General features: G+C 42.7%; 1 protein-coding gene and 1 pseudogene across 1 annotated transcript in view; one reads left to right on the forward strand and one right to left on the reverse strand.

The window, feature by feature from the left end:
- Positions 1-22,220, forward strand: part of LOC140133190 (uncharacterized) — a 437,171-nt gene that overhangs the window by 154,320 nt on the left and 260,631 nt on the right. The gene's annotated exons all lie outside the window — the stretch shown is intronic.
- LOC140134470 (5S ribosomal RNA) lies at positions 9,820-9,938 on the reverse strand (annotated as a pseudogene).

Here is a 22,220-nt window from a genome sequence, read left to right on the forward strand (position 1 = left end):
ATACAATTATAAAAAAAAAAAGTCCACCTCTTTTTAGTTATGATGTCCTGTTTAAATTATTACAATTTCTTACTAAGGTGGGAGAATGCCCGATATCAGTCCATTTAGGTCACTTGGAAACTGCTTTCTCCAGAATTTGTAAGGAAGTATGTTTCATAGATATATGGAGAAAATTAAAGGGGGATTTGTTAGTGTATTAATGTTACAATTGTATATACAATTCCTTTTCAAGAATTGATTTAGCTTTGGCAAAAAAACAAGCAATTATTTGGGTTTCAAAACTGCGTTATGGTAATTGCATTATCTCAGACCATTCACCGTTGGTCATTGAATTAGCTGGTACTACAAATGGGACATTGAGATATTTGAAACGGCAATGGGCGCGCGGTGCCCTATGGGAGCGGTACGGTGCAGCACACGTGCGGAACCGTACCGCTCCGTACCCGGGAAAAAGATAGGACATGTCCTATGTTTTCCCGTAATACAGCGCCGTGCACCTTGTATCCATATGGAGAGGGGCGGTCGTGAGCTGCGCTCACCTCCTCCTCCTCTCCCCGCGAGCTGCCGTTGCCCGCTACGGTACAGTACGGCAGGCAACGGCAGTGTGAATGCAGCCTAAGAAGGAGTTAGGTTGCTAATAGTCATTCGGGCACTATGGATATATTCTGGGACACCTTAAAATCCTTCTTAACAGGAATATGAAAAGTACAGGAAGGGAGAAGTACAAAAAAGAGAAAAGGAATTTCAGATTAACAGAACTCAGCACTCTTGTAACATATGATAAGACTCAGGAGGAGTATAATAAATTCTTGACCAAGAAGGCCCTCCAAAAACTATTTTTTTGTGGACCAGAAAGTACATTGCAGATTGCCTTCTAATGAGTTATTACATAAAATTTAGAAACTTAATACTTTAGGCTTAAACTTAATACTTGATCCAATCTCCCATTAACTGGAGCAGAAAGAGTGGTATTTTCCAAAAGTATAATTTTGCCTCAACTCCGGTGGGCCCCGAGTCCCAACACTAAGTTGCACACGGACTCAGTGGGCTGGACAGATAAATTATACTTTTATAATGATGTGTCCCCGGGCCCGTCCAACTACCTCCCCTGACTGCAGGCTAATTGAGCATGGCTGGCCCGCCCCGCCCACCTCAGGTCACATGCAATCTGGCCCTGGCGCCTCACACAGGGGCCGCGCTTCTCACGTCTGTGTATATGTGCTGTATATCTGTGTATATTCTGTATATCTGTATATATGGTGTATATCTGTGTGTATCTGTTTTTATATATGTGTGTATATGTGCTGTGTATATGTGCTGTGTATCTGGGTATGTGTGCTGTGTATCTGGGTATATGTGCTGTATATCTGTGTATATATGCTGTATCTGTGTGTATGTTGTATATACTGGATGTGCGTGTATATATGCTGTATATCTGTGTATATATCAGTCTATATATTTGTGTATATGCTGTATGTCTTTGTATATATGCTGTGTATCTGTGTATATATGCATGTATATATGCATGTATATCTGTGTGTATATCTGTGTATATATGCTGTATTTCTGTGCATATATTTGTGTATATATACTGTATATCTGTGCATGTATTTGTATGTATGTTGTATATTCTGGATATGTTGTAAATGTGATGTGTATATACTTTTTGTATAAATATAGGATTGTGTATACATGTAAAAATAATTGTGATTGTGTAAATGTGTGTGTAAATTGCATGTGTTTTTAAGGAGAAAGGGTGTCACGAGTGACCCCGCGATCCATGTCTCGGATCCCGGGGGCACCCGTGTCCCGGTGTGTGGTGCAGCTCCCAGTCCGGTCCTTTAGTCCTAAGGGACTATTCCCCGAGATTGTAACAAAGGGGCCTTTTTACACAAATACAGCACCAAATTATGCCCCATACTACTCGTACAACATAAATGCATAAATGCTGGGTGCTTCAGTTATGTACAGAGATTGGTTCTGGAACTGTATTTATATAGTACACTGCACTGTCTGATGTTAGATGCTTTTAATAAATATGCCCAATTGGGTTTAATACTGTTGAAGGTAATTTACGATTTTGCTCTTCAATTAGGAGTAGTCAGGTATTCTCTCATTACATGAAGGGTGGGCCCCCTAAATTTTCTCTGTTGGGCCCAACATACTCCAGTCCAACACTGCTCCTTATAAGTCCCTGTTGGTCAGATAAAAATTGTTTTGGGTTTATTCAGGTCATAATAAATAAATTGATTTGGAGAAGGAAGAAGGTTTATATTAAACAGGAAGTATTATTGAGAAATAAAGGAAGGGGGGGCTATCTGTACCTTTTTCATTATTTTTTGCCAGCACAGTTTCAATTTATTGCAGAAAATAAGAAGAATGGAATTTTTGCTCGTAAAGACCAGGTATTGATTCCTTGTTTGCTCTTTTGGAGTCGAGATGACTGGGTAACAGGAAGTTATGCAGTTTTTCGATTGCAAAATTGTTAGCTAATAGTTGGACAGGATTTAGGGATATATTGGGGCTTATTTACTAAGGGTCCGTGGATTTTTTGGGACTTGCGCCGCTGTGATAGGTATTTGACAGGGGATTGTGTCGCACAACATGACTGGATTGTGGCGCAGCTGCGCTGGCTTTCATGCGACAGAAATCGTGTCGCAAGACAATGCACTTACATGCACCAGAAAGAAGAAGGTGCACCTGAGCGGGGAAGCACACATGCAGGATATTGGGTGCACGATCTTCGTGTATCGTGGCAGTGTGCAATCCAGTCTGACAATGCACATTCGGGGATCGTGTCAGGACAGGAAAGTAAATGTGGCCCATTGTTTTGAATTCATACCGTTATGGGGAATATTAATATACCAGAACTGCTTACAATGGAAGATGTTTGTTTTTGGGAAAGGAAGGGAATTAAGTCTGTTGCACAGCTCGGTAGGCAGGGGGTATTGTCACCGTTTTGAATGGTGAGTGCATTGTGGGATACTTACTGATAATTATATATTTATTTAGGCAGTTGCCATGCACTGATGAGTTGCCATGTACTGATGAGGGAAAAGAATAACGATAACAATGAAAGTGAGTTCTATTTGTAGATTTATATTCAATATGGTATGTGCACCAAAAAAATTAGCAAGGATATTACTTTTTTAGGAATATTATTAATCAAAATATGATACATGTTCAGACAAAATGGGTTAGAGAGGTAGATGTGATCACTGTGGTACAATGGGAGGAGACATATAAAAATGCCTGTAATTGTTCTATTAATCTGAACCATAGATGTACACAATTGAATATTCTATATAGAATATATTTTTTACTGTTGCTAATTTTTAAGACGGGGCTTTAAAGTAAAATTCATGTTTTTTTTAGGGGAAGGATGCCCAACGCAGACATCTTTCATGTCCTGTGGGCTTGTCCTACTATTGATGGATACCGGTGTGATGTTTTTGATTTATTAAAGGCTCAGTTAGGCATTGAATTACTTTGTACAGCAGCTCTTGTGATATTGGGACATATATCTTATAGGATTGGTTCTAGGGAGAAAAGAGACCTGGTTTTGAAACTTACTTTTATTGCTAGGGTGATCTTAGTTAAACATTGGAAAGACGATAAGGCCCCTGTGATAATGGAATGGTTAAATTTAGTGGGCAAAATCAAATTATACGAACGTGCATATGAGATTTGTTATAGAGGAGGAAGTAGGTTGAATCTGATTTGGGATCAATGGAATCTATAATTGGTTCATCAGGGGTTGGCAGGTTTTGATATTGAGATTATTATATTGTTGTATTAAAAGCAGTTTTTAATGATGACTATTGTATTTTACATTTTTTTTTACATTTCTAAAACAGTTGTGGTAGAACAGGTAGTAATAAATTACTGATTAAATTGGTGTGTTGGCACTTTGCAATAAATTAGTGGAATTTGGTTGCAAGTTTGGGCACTCGTTTTTTTAAAGGGTTCACCATCAATGCTATAAGGCACTCAGAGCCCTTTCTGTGGGCACCATTGATCCCAAGACAGAGCTCACCAAACAAGACCAAATCCACCAAATCTTCCTTCAGAACCAGGCAATTTAAGAGATGCTACAATCAGCGCTATTTTAAAACAACACTTCATTGGATGTTCGGAACTACTGTAAAAGTGAGAAAGTGTTGATAGAACTGCAGTATCTTTGTAGGTCATCCTACTGGACCCTACATTCTTACTGTATAGAGAGACCCAGGAGAGAAACTACAATGATAGTCTGAATTTGCCCTCCTTCCTTCAACTGTATTAGTGGCCTCAAGGGACCGATACAATTGATAGATGTTGAAGAGCAAGTAGCAATAAGTTACTGCTTAAAATGCAATGTTGGCACTTTGCGGTAATCAAGTGAATTTTGGGTATAGTGTGGGCACTCGGTCTCTTAAAGGTTCGCCATCACTGCTATAAGGGATATGTTTCCCTTTACTAACATATCCCTGTTGAGATCTATTTTTGTCCAGCACCCACCGGGGTTAACATGCAAATGATAGACACAGCCCCCACTCTGGTATCTTGCTCTCAGAGTTAGGGTGATGCCACACATAGCGTTTTGAACCTGTTTTTGGTCTGTTTTTAAGCAGTCCGTCCAAAAACGCATGCGTTAAAAAATGCATGTGTCTTTCGAAAACACATCTGTTTTTGACTAGTTTTTAATTTAGCTAATTGGTAAAACCTGTCATAAACGCATGCATTTTCAAAAAACGCATTCGTTTTTAGTTGGACTGCTTAAAAGCGGATAAAAAACGGGTTCAAAACGCCATGTGTGGCATCACTGTAAAAGGAAACCTACCATTTGATTTGATGCATTATGAAGCAAATATACTTTGAGAATGCTGTAGCTACACTGATGCAGGATCATATCTTGGTTAATCCCTGAGCTGAGTGGTTTTGCTGAAAAAACAATTACAACATTCAGGACTTTGGAAAACAGGATCAGCATGGCTGCCAAGATATAAACATCACACAAAGGAGCTTGGAATTACAAATGGCGATTAGTCAAGCATGACTAATTAACCTGAGCTGGATCACTCATACACAGCAGCTGGGGGATGGTGCAGCAATTGATTATTCTGTCTTGCAGGAAGAAAAGTCATCATCATCATCTCCTGCAGAGAAAAACTTTCCTGCTATGAGAAGCCGGAAAGCAAGCATTGAAGCAGTCATTGAAGGGGCAGAGTTGCTATATCTGCTTTATCAGCAAAACCACTTAGCACAGGGATTAACCAAGATATGATCCTGCATCAGTGTAGCTACAGCTTTCTACACTGTTTGTTTGTTTGTTTGCTTCGTACTGCATCAAATCATATGGTAGGTTTCCTTTAACCACGGTTTCTATAATGTGACTGGGTCAGATGCTCTCTGTTTCTGAGTCATGTGCATAGCCAGGAGATCGAGAAACTGGTCCTAATCTGCATTTAGGCTGTTTGCCACTGCATAAGCTTACAGCACTTTATGCTTTAAAGGAAATCTACCATTTGGTTTGATGCGTTATGAACTAAACATACCTTGAGAATGCTGTAGCTACAGTGATGCAGGTTCACATCTTGGTGATGCAGGTTCACATCTTGGTTCATAGTTTCTACGGTTGAAAAAAGACACTTGTCCATCAAGTTCAACCAAGGAAGGGAAGGGATTGGATGAGGAAGGGATTTAGGGGAAACAATTCTATATAACATAACCATCAATGTTATTTAGGTGTAAAAAGGCATCTAGACCCTTCTTGAAGCTATCCGCTGTCCCTGCTGTGACCAGCGCCTGAGGCAGGCTATTCCACAGATTGACCGTTCTCATAGTAAAAAAGCCCTGTCGCCTCCGGTGATTAAACCTTGTTTTCTCCAAACGGAGACAGTGCCCCCTCGTCTTTTGATTTGATCTAATCTGAAACAACTTACCACCATATTTTTTGTATGCACCATTCATATATTTAAATAAATTAATCATGTCCCCTCGTAGTCGTCTCTTTTCCAGACTAAATAAATCTAGTTGTTTTAATCTTTCCTCATAACTGAGACCCTCCATACCCCTTATCATTTTTGTGGCTCTACGTTGAACCCTCTCCAGCTCCAGGGCATCCTTTTTATGGACCGGTGCCCAGAACTGGACAGCATATTCCAGATGTGGCCGAACCAGTGCCTTGTATAGTGGTAATATTACATCCCTATCACGAGAGTCCATACCACTTTTGATACATGACAAGATCCTACTGGCTTTAGAGGCAGCTGATTGACATTGCATGCTGTTATTCAATTTATGATCTACTAGTACCCCCAGGTCCTTCTCAACAAGGGACTCTCCCAGATTTACTCCCCCAAGGACATATTTTGCCTTTGGATTATTGGCCCCCAGGTGCATAACCTTACATTTATCCACATTAAACCTCATTTGCCAAGTGGATGACCAAACATTCAGTTTGTCCAAGTCACCCTGCAGCCTATGAACATCCTCCATAGACTGTATTACACTACACAGTTTGGTGTCATCTGCAAAAATAGCCACAGTGCTATTAATTCCTACCTCTATATCATTAATAAATATATTAAATAGTAGTGGGCCAAGCACAGAACCCTGGGGTACACCACTCATAACTGGTGACCATTCCGAGTAGGAATCATTGACCACAACTCTCTGGATACGATCCTTCAGCCAGTTTTCAATCCAATTGCAAATGATTTCTGCCAAACCAATAGCCCTAATTTTACCCATCAGGCGTCTATGAGGGACAGTGTCAAATGCCTTTGCAAAGTCCAAGAACACAATATCCACAGCTGCTCCTCCATCCAGGCATCTGCTCACCTCTTCATAAAAGCAGATAAGGTTAGTTTGACAACTTCTATTCTTAGTAAACCCATGCTGGCTGTCACTTATTATACTATTTGATGTCACATACTCCAGTATGTAGTCTTTTACTAACCCTTCCAATACTTTCCCCACAATGGAAGTTAAGCTTACAGGCCTGTAAGCGAAGTTCTAGAGCCCTTTTTATATATTGGCACCACATTTGCCTGCGCCAGTCACTTGGCACCACACCAGACATTACAGAATCCCTGAAGATTTTAGCCAGCGGTACAGCAATAACTGAACTGAGTTCTTTAAGAACTCTGGGGTGTAACCCATCTGGTCCAGGAGCTTTGTACACATTGATTTTATTGAGCTTAGATTGGATAATGTCTACATTTAGCCAGCCTAGTATATCACAGGATCCATGACCCGCACTGGCACCACCCAAGTCAGAAGTTCTCTCTTCTATTGTATAAACGGAGCTAAAAAACCTATTAAGTATCTCCGCCTTCTCCTGGTCTCCAGTCACCGATGCCCCATTTTCAGAATAAAGGGGTCCAACCTGTTGTGACCCATTTTTTTTTGCATTGATATACCTAAAAAATTTCTTGGGATTTGTTTTGCTATCTTTAGCTACCTGTCTTTCATTTTGTATTTTGGCTGATTTGATTTCTTTTTTACAGATTTTGGTAAGTTTTTTGTAAGTATTGAAAGCCTCTAGTGACCCGTCAGATTTATATTTTTTAAATGCCCTCTTTTTCTCATTAATTGCCCTTTTAACTGTAGCTGTAAGCCACGCGGGGTGTAATCTAGCCCGTCTATACTTGTTACCTACTGGAATAAATTTAGAAGTATAAAAACCCAGGATAGATTTGAATTTCTCCCATTTAACATTAGTATCACCATGTGACAGTATCTGATCCCAGTCTATATCCTGTATTGCAGCCCTGAATTTTTGGAAATTAGCCCTCTTAAAATTCAAAGTTTTCGATTTTCCCACCTGTTTCTGCTTTTTAAAGTCTAAGAGGAAAATAATTATATTATGATCGCTGTTCCCAAGGGGTTCCCTGATACTGACATTTTGGACAATCTCCTCATTGTTAGAAATCACAAGGTCCAACAATGCGTCACCTCTTGTGGGATCTTCTACAAGCTGCACCATAAAATTATCCTGAAGAATGTTCATAAAATGTATCCCCTTCACAGATGAAGACGAGCCCTGACCCCAATTTATATTTGGAAAGTTAAAGTCTCCCATTATCACTACGGTCCCCTCCTGTGCAGCCCGCTCCATCTGTTTATATAGGTGACCCTCTATTTCCTCAGAGATGTTAGGGGGTCTATAAATTACACCAAAAATAATTTTCTCAAAGCTCTCTTGGCTTTGAATTTCAACCCACAAAGTTTCAGCCCCCTCACACTCTGAGACCACTGACTCATTCACAATCGCTTTTAAGTCTCTTCTGACATACAGACATACACCACCTCCCCTCCTATTTGCCCTGTCTTTCCGAAAGAGTGTAAAACCTTGAATATTAACAACCCAATCATGCGATGCATCGAGCCATGTCTCTGCTACACCAACAACATCTAACTGTTCCTCTAATATCAGAGCCTCAAGCTCGCCCATTTTGCCTGTGATACTTCTGGCATTTGTGAACATACAATTTAATTTTCCACAGTTATTTATCTGATTTAAAGTAATTTTACTGGCACATATATCCTCACCACTGTTCTGCAACTTGTGGATCTCCTTATCCACTGCCTTAGGCCCCCATACACAGCCCACATCACCACCCACCAACATAACCTGCCCCCTCTCTGACCTGTCTACCCCTTCAGTGTCTTCCTTTTCCTCCTCCCCCGAGCCTAGTTTAAATACTCCGCCACCCCTGCTAGGATCTTCTCCCCCAGCACAGCAGCCCCCCTTCCACTTAGGTGCAAGTTATCTGCAGAAAACAGCTTGTACCCCAGTGAAAAGTCAGCCCAATGCTCTAGGAACCCAAATCCCTCTGCTCTACACCAGGATCTGAGCCATGCATTTAACTCCCTGAGCTCCCGCTGTCTGCTCTGTGTAGCGCATGGCACAGGTAGGATTCCGGAGAATACTACCTTGGAGGTCCTTTCCTTAAGCTTTGAACCTAGTTCTTTAAAATTATTCTTCAGGCTCCTCCACCTACCATCTATTCTGTCATTGGTACCAACATGGACCACGACAGCTGGGTCATCCCCAGCCCCTCCCAGTAATTTATCCACCCTTTCCACCACATGCCGAACCCTGGCACCAGGGAGACAGCAAACCATTCGGTTGAGGCGGTCTTGGCGACAAATTGTTCTATCCGTCTTCCTGATTATAGAGTCCCCTACAACCACTAGCTGCCTTGGCTTACCTGCACTCCCATCCACCCTACTACTAGCTGGTCTGCTCCCCCGGCTGTGAGGGAGAGCAGGATCCGCTAGGGCTGCCATTTCTGACACTGACGTCCTTACATCATTGCGCAATTTTGCAATTTTGCTTGGATGTTCAGAGTCAGAGTTGGCCTTCCTTTTCTTTGACCCCTTCCTACCCCCTCTAGTTACAGTAACCCAGCTACCCACCTGGCCCTGCTGGCTTTCCTCTCCACCCTCCACTTCTACCCCGCTTATTGCTTGCTCAGTGAGCAGCATACTCCTCTCAAGATTGTCAATTGCTCGCAGCCGTGCAATATCTTCCTCCAGATCTCTAACACGAGCTTCCAGTAGAAAAATATGGGCACATCTGTCACAGCGGTATTCACCCTTGAACTCTTGCTCCAGCAGTGTATACATGCGGCAGAGTGTGCATTGGAGCATACCACCAATCTTGCTAGCCATATCCTAGTAACAAAACAGTGATAAGTATATAAATCAAGAGATATAAAATGTAGGTTACTTACAGTTCTGTGGACTTCTCTTTTTCAAACTCCGCTTTTTTCAACTCACTTAAGTTCACTAGCCACTTGAAATCACAAGCCAAAACTGAGCGAGCTAGGTCAACGGAACTCGGGATTCCCAGCCAGTCTCCCATGCTGGTACTTGACAAGCCTTAAGCTGCATTGTTGCTGCGATCTGACGAGAGCAGGCACATTCAGCTTAGAATGGCCATTGACTTTTTATTTTCTGAAGCTTATTCCAAACAGCTTGCCATGTTAAAGGCTACTATATCAACCTGGGCGCAGCCCAATATATAGTTTAATTTAAGCAAAAAACAAGAGACATTGATGAATTTTTCTTTTGAGACTGTCAGCATGTTATAATATCATCAAGAGAATCAATATAGAGAACAAAGCCAATTGTGAACCGCTGCCCCCCCAATCTTTCAAAGACCACCCAAGATGGCGCGTCTAGAAGAGGGAGGGGATGGCGGTTTTACATGAAATCACCAATCTAAATAACGACATGTTGGACAGCACCACCTTCATCATCATCATCAGGTCTTCAGAATTTGCAAATTGTCAGATCAAAATATTAGAACTACGAACCAAATTGACAACTTTTTTTTTTTAGAATCGAATATCTCAAATATTAAAAACAAAACCCAAAAATGTTTAATTATAGGCATAAACGGCAGTAAACAAGCGAATGTTTAAACTTTTTTCCTGTTGCCCCCTCTTCTTCGCCAGTTGTTAGAAGTGAATATTAATACAAGTTACATCTATAAAGATTTTGTTAAAGATATTATTACACGTCAGCAACGTTGGAAAGTTTTTTTTTTAAGATTTTAGTTTTTAAAGCTATTTAGAGCAAAACTTCAGGTATCTGTTTATAAGAAAAATAAAGGTTTTAAATACAAAGATATGTAAAAACAAACAAAAAAATTTTTTTGCTTCCCCAAGCAAATAAACAAGAAAAAAAAAAAAAAAAAGTTCTGTATTTAAAAAAAAAAAAAGTTCTGTATTTTAATCCCTGATTTGGGTTTTTCTGAAAAAAACAATTATAACATTCAGGACCTTGGGAAAGCTGGGTCAGGCTGACTGACATAAACAAATTACACACAAAGCTTGTATTACACATGGAGCCTAGTCAAGACATGACTAATCAACCTGAGCTGGATGACTCATACACAGCAGCTGGGGGATGGTGCAGCAATTGATTATTCTGCCTTCAGGCACAACCCAGGGATTACATCATCCTGTGAAGCAGTGAATTACTAATGTGCTAGGTGATGCACTAAGCCAGAGACAGAAGCAAGACAGCTTCATTATCATAATTTTATAATTGTTTTATCAGAAAAACCACGCAGCATAGGGAATAACCAAGATATGATTCTGCATCAGTTTAGCTACAGCATTCTCAAGGTATGTTTGCTTCATAATGCATCAAATCACATGGTAGATTTCTTTTAAAGGGGTATTCCCATGAAGACAAGTTTCTTATATGTATTATACAATATATTTATATTTTGTATATTATACAAAAATACAGCACTTCACAGATTTAATTCCAAACTGTCTCTATCAGTCCTGCTATACACCATTTCAGTTGCCCCTAGACCCGACCCTGTAACTTCTGATTTAGGGTCAGGCCACCATCTTGGATTTCTGTGTGACAGCCTTGGTTGCTGAGTTTATGTGTCTTTCTGCTCTGTGCCTGTAGCCACGCCCACTGCACAGAATTCGCACTGACACATACACGGATTCACTTTCTGCCAACACATTGGGGGTCATTTACTAAGGGCCCGATTCGCGTTTTCCCGACGTGTTACCCGAATATTTCCGATTTGCGCCGATTGTACCTGAATTGCCCCTGGTTTTTGGCGCACGCGATCGGATTGTGGCGCATCGGCGCCGGCATGCGCGCGACGGAAATCGGGAGGCGTGGCCGAACGAAAACCCGACGTATTCGGAAAAACCGCCGCATTTAAAAAACGAAAAAAGTGTCGCTCGGGAAGCGCTTACCTTCACCTGGTCCGAGGTGGTGCATTCCGGCGCGTTGAGATGATTTTCAGCGCAGCAGCGCCACCTGGTGGACGGCGGAGGAACTACCTTCACAAATCCCGGCCGGACCCGAATCCTGTGCAGAGAATGCGCCGCTGGATCGCGAATGGGCCGGGTAAGTAAATGTGCCCCATTGTGAGCAGAGAGAATATGTGAACTACGAGGAAATAAGTGATCCAGGGGGAGGGGAGGCAGGAGGCAGAGGTAGCAGAGCCACTCTCATGCAACTCTGACCTGTCTCATCTCTCACTTTATATACACTTGTACCCTGATAATCCAACCACATTGTCATCCCACATAACTAAATGGATCATAATGTGTTTGTTTAGAGAGTCCCAGCCCATACCCTGGAATTTTGCACTGACCACCCTAGGGAGTGATAGGAGCCAAAAATCAATAACATCGAGTAGAATTGTGAAGTAAGGGATTAAAATGATCATATTAACATAAAATGATTATGTTAATATCACTAAGGGATTGAGATGTGAGAATTTTCTTTCGTGGGAAATCCATTTAATATCAATTGGTCCTCTGATGACAGTGATTTATTACACAAGAAACTAGTCATAATAAATGGGAGCTGGTGAGGTCTTATTTTTGCATCTAGGATGAGAAATTGCACAGGAGCTATTTTATTGGGGGGATAGGGTCAGTTCTCAGCAGTGTTGTAGATTCACACATGTGAGAGTGCTTTCCATAGAGTAATTCCTACCCTTTCCAACAGCGAAAAATCGGTGAGACCCATCCTTTTATGCCTGTGTTTGATGCATACCTTCACTTTGATTTTGTGCGCATTGTGGTGATACTTATCTTGTGACAAATATGAAATATGTGTGCAATTTCCTTTTGTTTAGTGAACTACAATTTTAATGTTTAAATTGCAAACAAGGAAAAGCAAAGGGCTAATTAAAACAATGGACCACATTTGTCAAAAGTAGTGCAAACTGCACACTTTGGAGTGCAGAGTACGCCAGATTGATCAAAAGTGGAGCACAGTCTTGATTAATCTGGTTCTTTTTTTCTGGTGCACCATTAACATAGAACATGCGACACAGTCACAGTAATAACCTTCAGGTGCAGAATTTTGAGGTGCATTGTGCAGCCATGACACAATACTGGTGCAGACATTTTATAAATACATGGGCAAGCAGTTTGCATGTTTACACTTTAATAAATGTGGGCCAAAAAGTTTGGGATTCAAATTCTCCTTGATCTAGCAAGTGTTCTTTTATGTTTCCAGCTATACCTATACCTTGCCTTGCAATGGCTAATAGCAATATTGCTGCTTAAAAACATGTCAGAAAACAATTTTCATCTTGTTTCTGTCATTATTGGGATCTGGACATTGCACACTATATCTGACACCCAGTATAGAAAACATTAAAAATTGCATTAAATCCAACATTGCCTTCGGAAAATTCAATAACTATTTTTACAGCCAGTATGCAGATGTTAACATTACTCAAACCACCAAAGCAAATCATTACTCTATAGAAGACATGTTTCCCACTTTGTGTTACATAAAAGATGCCATCTTACAAAAGGAAAATGGAGCACCTCATTCAGAATGGGACCCACGGCTCGATAGCCAATGCAGGGCCCCCTCCCACAACAATATATATGAAAGTTACCACATAATTATACTGTTTCATATATCAGCCCAAGCGCTAGAAATATTAGAAACCATGGTATATTTAGTTTTAGATTGGTTCATAAATTAATACCGTAATTAAATCAATTCCAATTTTGGTTCATGGTAAACCAAATAATAATCCCACCATACTGTTACCAAATAATGATACCATCATACCATTACTAAATAAAACTACCAGTACACCAAACAATTTCCAAATGATCCCTCCAAACGACAACCCACAGCATTACCACAACATTAAGAGAATACCAACATCCTGATAATGAACAATAGACTCTATACACAGACCAGTAATCCCAATAATAAAGTATAAACTCCATTTATTGAAGATCTTTACCACCATATTATTATTATACAAACACCACTGTGCAAAGGACAATATTGTCAGGAACCAGGGGTTGTGGACCCACTGGACCACAGTGGACAATGATGTAAACCAACACTTGAGAGTGGAGTCTAAATGCCACCTTGTTCTCACCAGAGCCTGCTGCAAAGCGGGTTTGACTTGCTGTGGTATGGTACCACCAGGCCTCTCCACAGGCACGGCTTTGTCCGTGGTGGTGGCCAAGGCAAGGTACAGAATAAGAAGGCAGGTACGGAGACTTGGTCAGGCAGAGGGTCAGAGTCAGGGATGTAGCAGAAGGTCAGGGGTGGCAGCAAAGGAGTGAAGTCAGGAACGGAGCCTAGGTTACAACGGGATTTCAACATAAACACAAGGGACATCAGAAACAATATTTCTCTAAGGCACAAGGCACAAAGATCCGGCAGCAGGCACAGGAAGGGGCCTTTATCTGGGAAGGCGGTCTGCCAGCACCAATCATTGGTGCGCTGGCCCTTTAAATCTTAGATGCCTGCTGCATGTGCGCCCTTGGAGGTGGGGATGTGCATGCCAGAGGAGGAGACAATCGCTGGAGCGCGGCATGGTAAGTTAACCTGCAGAGCTTCGGCACACGGGTGCGCCTGCGAACCGGAACATGGGTTGCAGGGGCAGCTGTGATATTACCCTCTTCCCTCCTTAGGCCTCTCCCTGTTCTTGGTCTGGAGGAACCTCTAAAACACAGCACGAACCAGGATGTTGTCATTGGGTTGGCAAGACCTCTCTTTCAGCCACAACCCCTTCCAGTCGTCAGGAAAGAACCGCTTCCCTCTAACCGACTTCACCTTCAGGACCTCTTTTACTTCATAGATGTCAGAGAAGGAGGAGGTGGTAGCTGCCGGGAGAAGCGGTTCAGGATGACAGGCTTCAGAAAGGATATGTGGATGGAGTTTGGAATGCGCATGGAGGGAGGGAGACGGAGCTTATAGGCCACATGGTTCTGGGGATTTTCAGCCGGACACATTGGAAGACAGCCACACTTTGTCTCCCGGAGCAAAGGTCGGAGGAGACCTGTGTCTTTTGTAGGCCAGGGTCTTGGTTCGAGCAGATGCCTGCAGTAAGGATAGTCAGGTCTGCTCCCAGATAGACTTCAGATCCTGGGCCAACTCTTCGATGACAGGAACATCATAAGGCACAGAAAGAGGCAGACAGAGTGGACCAATCTTCCTCATTGTCAGGCAGAGACAAAATGACGGAGATAACAGCCCAGAGTCTGGTTAACTCTCTCTATTTGTCCATTCGTCTGCGGAGGGTACGCAAAAGAGAAGTCCAGTTTTACTTTAAGTTGACCGCACAGAGCACACACCCCACAGACCCCACAGTCTGAGACAATGTGCAGAGTTAGTCCATTAATCCAGTAAGACGTGAAGAAAGAACAGGCTGGCAAGACGAGAAGCTGACGACAGACCTGGCAGAGAAACAAAGTGGGACATCTTGGAGACCTGTTCTGTTACCACCCAGATGATGGTATTACCAGAGGAAGACGGAAGATCCATGATAAAATCCATGGCCACGTGAGTCCACGAGTGGCTGGGTATCGGTAACGGCAGAAGACCAGTTGGTTTAAGATGAGAAGGCTTGTTTCAGGCACAGGAAGTTCAGGAACCCACAAAATTACATACATCCTTGACCAGACCTGGCCACCAGTAGAAACGCACAATGAGGGTGACAGAGCCACAGGAGAGCAATGTCCCCAAGTTAGTATCCTTTTCCCAAGAGTAGGTCGGACATAGGTCTTGCCAGAAGAGAGGTGCCGAAGGTCCACTGGAGTCGTTCAGGAGGAATGACATCCCTAGGAGCCGGTTCTTCCCCAATGACGTCAGAGGCACGAGAGAGTGAATCAGCCTTGATGTTCTTTTCAGCAGGACGAAAATAAATCAAGAAATTGAAACAGGAAAAGAATGACCAGCGAGCTTGACGTGGATTGAGGCGCTGAGCAGTCTGGAGATATGAGGTTCTTGTAATCTGTATATACGCAGACTTGGTGGCGAGCTCCCTCCAGAAGATAGTGCCATTCTTCCAGGGCAAGTTTTATGGCCAGTAGTTCTCCGTCTCCTATGGAATAATTGCTCTTCGAAGCAAAGAAAGCCTTAGAGAAGAATCCACAGGTGAGAGTCTGGCCCTTGGGCCCTTTCTGGGTGAGCACAGCTCGAGCACCCACCGAGGAGGCATCTACCTCCACCTGGAATGGCTTCTCCGTATCAGGCCATGTGAGAAAAGAGTCAGAGGTAAAGACAGACTTTAGCTTGGAGAACGCATCTTCAGCTGCCGGAGGCCAGAGCTTAGGATTAGCGTTCTTTTTTTTTGTTAAAACTACAATGAGAGACACTAGAGAGGAGAAATGTGATATAAATTGCCGGTAATAATTAGCAAAGCGCAGGAATCTCTGTATTGCCCGACGTCCTACTGGGCGAGGTTGCTGGAGTAACGCAGACAACTTGGTAGGATCCATCTGTAGATCCCTGTCGGAGATTATATATCTGAGGAATGGAAGGCTCTTCTGGTGGATCGGCACTTATAGAGTTTGGCATATAGGTAATTGGCCCTTAGGCACCTGAGAACTTGTCATACGTGGACCAAATGAGACACCAGATCAGAAGAGAACACCAGGATATCGTCCAAGTAGACAACGACACAAGTCTCTGAAGATGTCGTTGACAATTCCTGAAACATTGCAGGCGCATTGCACAGTCCATAAGGCATGACCAGATATTCGAAGTGCCCATCCCAAATGTTGAAGGGTCTTCCACTCATTGCCCTCATGGATGCAGATGAGATTATAAGCTCTCTGAAGGTCCAATTTAGTGAAGATTATGGGTCCAAGGAGGTGGTCGAAGAGTTCTGTGATTAGGGGTAAAGGATAACGGTTCTTCCCCTTTATTAGGTCCACGGCAGTCAATGCAGGGGCCAACTTTCTTGGCCACAAAAAAGAATCCAGCACCGGCAGGAGAAGAAGACTTTCAAATGAAGCCCTTCTGCAAATTTTCCTTGTTGTAGGCTGATATAGCCCCAGTTTTGGGCATAGAGAGTGGGTAAGCTTGACCTCGCAGAGGTCATGTATCCGGGAGCAGCTCTATGGGGCAGTCGTAGGGACAGTGTGGTGGCAAAGTCTCCACTTGCTTCTCCAATAAGACACCAGCATAGTCTACATAAGCAGTGGGAAGACCCACCAAAGGCATGGATGATAGTGAAGAAGACATGGAGGAGACCGGGTGGAGATCCATGAGGCAGTGAGATTGTCATCCAGGACCCCAGCGAAGAATGTCCCAAGACTGCCAGTTGAGCACAGGAGCGTGTTGCTGCAACCAAGGAAGGCCCAATAATACAGAGTATGTGAACCCACTGGAACACCGCGGATGATGACATAAGCCAACACCTGGGAACGGAGTCTAAGTGGCACCTGGTTTTCACTAGACCCAGCTGCAAAGCATTGGACTTGCTGCGGCATGGTACCACCAGGTTGCTCCACAGGTGCGACTTTATCCGTGGTGGTGTCCAAGGCAAGGTACAAAATCAGAATCAAATCACTTACAGATGATGTCCTTATGTTGTCTTTCCTTCTGTCTGATCTTCCTGGCAACTTCTTCTGGCCATGAAACATCTATGTGGGTTTATAACGCAGACATGTTTGTATACTCCTCACACCTGACCCCCACATATATCATATATATTCCTCACACAATAACTATCTGCACTGTGCCCCCACATATATCATATATAACACTCACACCACAACTGACCACACTGTGCTCCCATATATACCCCTCACATCACAACTGACCACACGGTGTTCCTCACATATATCATATATACCCCTCACATTACAACTTACAACTGACCACACTGTGCCCCCACATATATCATTGATACCACTCACACTGCAACTGACCACATTCGGCCCCCATATACATCATATATACCCCACACACCACAACTAACTAAACTGTGCCCCCCACATATATCATAAATACCACTCACACCACAACTAACCACGTGTGCTCTCATATATACCTCTCACACCATAACTGACAACACTGTGCTCCCACATAAATCAAATGTACCCCTCACACCACAGCTGACTACACTGTGCCCTCATATATATCATATATACCTCTCACACCACAACTGACAACACTGTGCTCCCCACACATATCCTATATACTCCTCACACCACAACTGACCATACTGTGCCCCTACATATATCATATATACCCCTTACACCTCACACCGCAAGAGACAACTGTTCACCCCACATATATTATATATAGCCTCAAACCAATAACTGAACACACTATATGTAAGTAACTATACACAGCACAGGGAGGTAAATTGACAGTGATGTCACAGCACAGGGTATTAATACACAGTGACGTCACAGTACAAGGGTGTTAATACATGATAACGTCACCACACAGGGAGGTTACAGGACATCTACCACCAGGATCAAGGATTGTAAACCAAGCACGATGACATACTGGTGTGTGCCCCATCTGCTCTTCTTTTAGCTTCTTCACTGGGTTTTACAACAAAAGGCTTTTTAAATTATGCAAGTGAGGGGCTCCGGGCTCCAAAGGTGTGAATGAAGCACAGAGCTGCTCTGACTCATTTGCATATTTCCTTTTCCTGCATTTTTCCTTAAAAACAAGGGAATAAGAAAATTAAAGAAGAGCAAATCCTACCAGAGGGGACACATACCAGTATGTCAGTGTACTTTGTACACAATCCTTCATCCTGGTAGTACTTTAATACACAGTGATTTCACAGCACAGGGAGGTTAAAACACAGTAATAACACAGTACAGGGAGGTTAAAACACAGTAATGTTACAGCACAGGGAGGTTAAAAGACAGTGATGTCACAGTAAAGGGAGGTTAATGCACAGTGATGTCACAGCACAGGAGGTAAATACATAGTGATGTCACAGCACAGGGATGTTAATACACAGTGAGGCACATTTACTTACCTGTCCGAGTTGCAATGCCTGATCTGGACTCTCCGACAATGATGCACTGTGCTGCGATCCAAGTAAATCCTGCACCCAATATCCTGCATGTGTCGCTCCTCGCCCAGGTCCGCCGGAGTTCATCTTCTTCTTCCTGGTGCATGTAAGTGCTTGGCTTGCAACACAAATTTTAACCCCTTAACGCCGAAGCCACTTTACACCTTCCTGACACGGCCCGTTTTTTCAAATCTGCCCTGTGTCACTATAAGTGGTTATAAATTGAAACGCTTTAACATATCCAAGTGATTTTGGAATTGTTTTCTCGTGACACATTGTACTTCATGTTAGTTGACAAATTTTGGTGGTATGTTTTGCATTTATTTATGAGAAAATCAGAAATTCTACTTTTTCCACACGTAGTCATAACAGCAAAAAAAATTTAATAACTAACATTAACCGAATGTCTACTTTATGTGGGCATGGTTTTTTATGCATACTTTTATTTTTGTAAGATGTTATGGGCCTTTGAACGTTAGGTGCGATTTTTCACATTTTCATAAAAAACGCAAAATCCTGCTTTTGAGGGACCTGCTCAGGTTTCAAATCACTTAGAGAGGCCTAAATAAAAGTAAAACCCCATAAATTACCCCATTATAGAAACTACACCCCTCAACGTACATAAAACAACTTTTATGAAGTTTGTTAACCCTTTAATTGTTTTACAGGTGTTAAAACAAAATCGGATACAATTTTGAAAGTACATTTTTTTTGGCTAAATTAATGTGTTTTTAAAAAAATGTACAAATTCTCAGCAGCTAAAATACCAAAACGCTCCACAAAATTTGAGACCCAATCCCTCCTGCGTATAACAATACCCCATATGTGGTGGTAACCTGCTGTATGGGCGCACACCAGGGCATCAAAGGGAAGCTGCGCCATTCAGAGCAGATTATGCATTGTCACTTTTTATTGGCTATACAATCCTTTATTTTTTTGGCAATTTGGACATATAAGGGCTTATTTTTTGCAACATGAGATGCACTTTACAAATACTTCATTTTAGTGGGTCATTAGCTTATTGAGATTTTATTAACTCTTGAATGCATGGGTGAAAAGAAAATTGTCAATTTTGGTTTACTTTTTTTTCGTATTTTTTGGGGGTTGTACACTGTTCACTAAAAATACTATATTATCTTTATTCTATAGGTGATTACGATTATGGTGATACCTCATTTATACAGTTTCATTTATTTTTACAATTTTACTGGATAAAAACTAATATAGAGGAAATCTCATTTGTTTTTGCATCGCCATCTTTTCGGAGACGTAACTTTAATATTTTTTTGTTGACAGAGCGAGGGCTTATTTTTTACGTGTTGAGTTGTCCTTTCAATTGATACCATTTTGGCGCACATAACTTTTTTTGATCACTTTTTAGAACATTTTTGTGAAGAGATTTTATGAAAAATTTACTTTTTTGGCGAGTTTTTCGTATTTCGTTTTAACAGCGTTCACCGAGCGGGCCCAATAATGTTTCTGAGTTATTGTACGGATTGTTATGGACACCACAATATATGTGGGTTTTTTTGGCGATTTTGTGTTTTTTTCACTTTATTGCATGAGTATAGGGAATGTTCGTGTTTAGGGGACTTTAACTGTATTTAATTAATTCTTTTTATTAAAAAATGTTTTTATTAAATGTTTTTAACTGTGTTTTATCACTTTTACAGGTAAGCTTGAACAAGCGATCCACTGATCACTTGTTCAAGCTATTCTTCACCTTACACAGTGCGCATGCTCAGTGTGTTACAGCCGGAAGGAGGATCGCGCAGCCCCGGGCACCGGCAGTCCCGGGGCTGTGATCGGAACAGCGGACCCCCCCCGGTAAGCGCCGCGGGGGGATCCAATTCTTCTCAAATGCCCCTTGCACGCCGCGGTCAGCGCGGCCGCGGCGTGTTAGGGGTTAACACCCGCAATCAGAGATTTCAGGAGCCGGGGCCGGGGTATTAACGTCCCTTTGCTGTGACATCACTGTGTAATAACTGTATTAACCTCCCTGTGCTGTGACATTACTGTATATTTATTTACTGCAGCTTGAGACTGTATGAGTTACAGTACACTACAAGTGACTAAAAATAAAATATTACAGGGGTTGTCCGAGACTTGTCCAAGAAAAAAAATGTGTACTCACCCCGGCAGGTCCTCTACTATACATGCTCCGGCATCGTCTTTGTGTCCCTACACTGTCCATCACGTTCTACTATGTGTGCCGGCATCGGCAAACATTAAGATTTCAGCGAGAGCGGCTGACGTCATGGTGCCTGCGACGGACATCGCAGGGACATGGAGACAATGCCGGTGCATCGCTGTATGGAAGAGGACGTTGGAAGGTTAATACACTGTTTGTTTTTTTCCTATAGGCATTATATTGTTGTGGGCAGGGGCTGCAGGCTGTATACAGGGGGGGCAGGGGCTGCAGGCTATATACTTGGGGGCTGTCAGGCTATATACTACAGGGGCTGTCAGGCTATACAATACAGAGGCTGCAGGCTATATACTAGGCGGCTGCAGGCTCTATATTGGGGGCTGGCAGGCTATATACTCCAGGGGCTGCAGGCTATATTCTACAGGGGGCTGGGAAGCTATATACTGCAGGGGCTGGAAGGCTATATACTACAGGGAACTGGCAGGCTACATGCTACAGGGGGTGGCAGTCCATATACTACAGGGGGCTGGCAGGCTATATACTACAGGGGGCTGGTAGGAAAAATACTACAGGGGCTGGCAGGCTATATACTACAAGGGCTGGCAGGCTATATACTCGGTGGGCTGACAGGCTATTTACTGGGAGGTCTGGCAGGCTATATACTGGGTGGGCTGGTAGGCTATATACTACGGAGGGCTTGCTGGCTATATGGCTATATAGTACAGGGGCTGGCAGGCTATATACTGAGGGGTCTGGCAGGCTATATACTCGGTGGGCTGACAGGCTATATACTACTGGGGCTGGCAGGCTATATACTACTGGTAATGGCAGGCTATACACTACAGGGGCTGAAGGCTATATACTACAGGGGGCTGCAGGCTATATACTACAGGGGGGTGGCAGGCTATATACTGGGGGGTTCTGGCAGGCTATATACTGGGGGTCTGGCAGGCTATATACTGGGTGGGCTGGCAGGCTATATAATACAGGGTCTGGCATCGGCAAACATTAAGATTTCAGTGAGAGCGGCTGACGTCATGGTGCCTGCGATGGACATCGCAGGGACACGGAGACAATGCCGGTGCATTGCTGTATGGAAGAGGACGTTGGAAGGTGAGTACACTGTTTGTTTTTTTTCTATAGGCATTATATTGTTGTGGGCAGGGGCTGCAGGCTGTATACAGGGGGTGCAGGGGCTGCAGGCTATATACTTGGGGGCTGTCAGGCTATATACTACAGGGGCTGTCAGGCTATACAATACAGCGGCTGCAGGCTATA

This window comes from Engystomops pustulosus, chromosome 5 (genome assembly GCF_040894005.1).
Source record: "Engystomops pustulosus chromosome 5, aEngPut4.maternal, whole genome shotgun sequence".
NCBI lineage: Eukaryota > Metazoa > Chordata > Amphibia > Anura > Leptodactylidae > Engystomops > Engystomops pustulosus.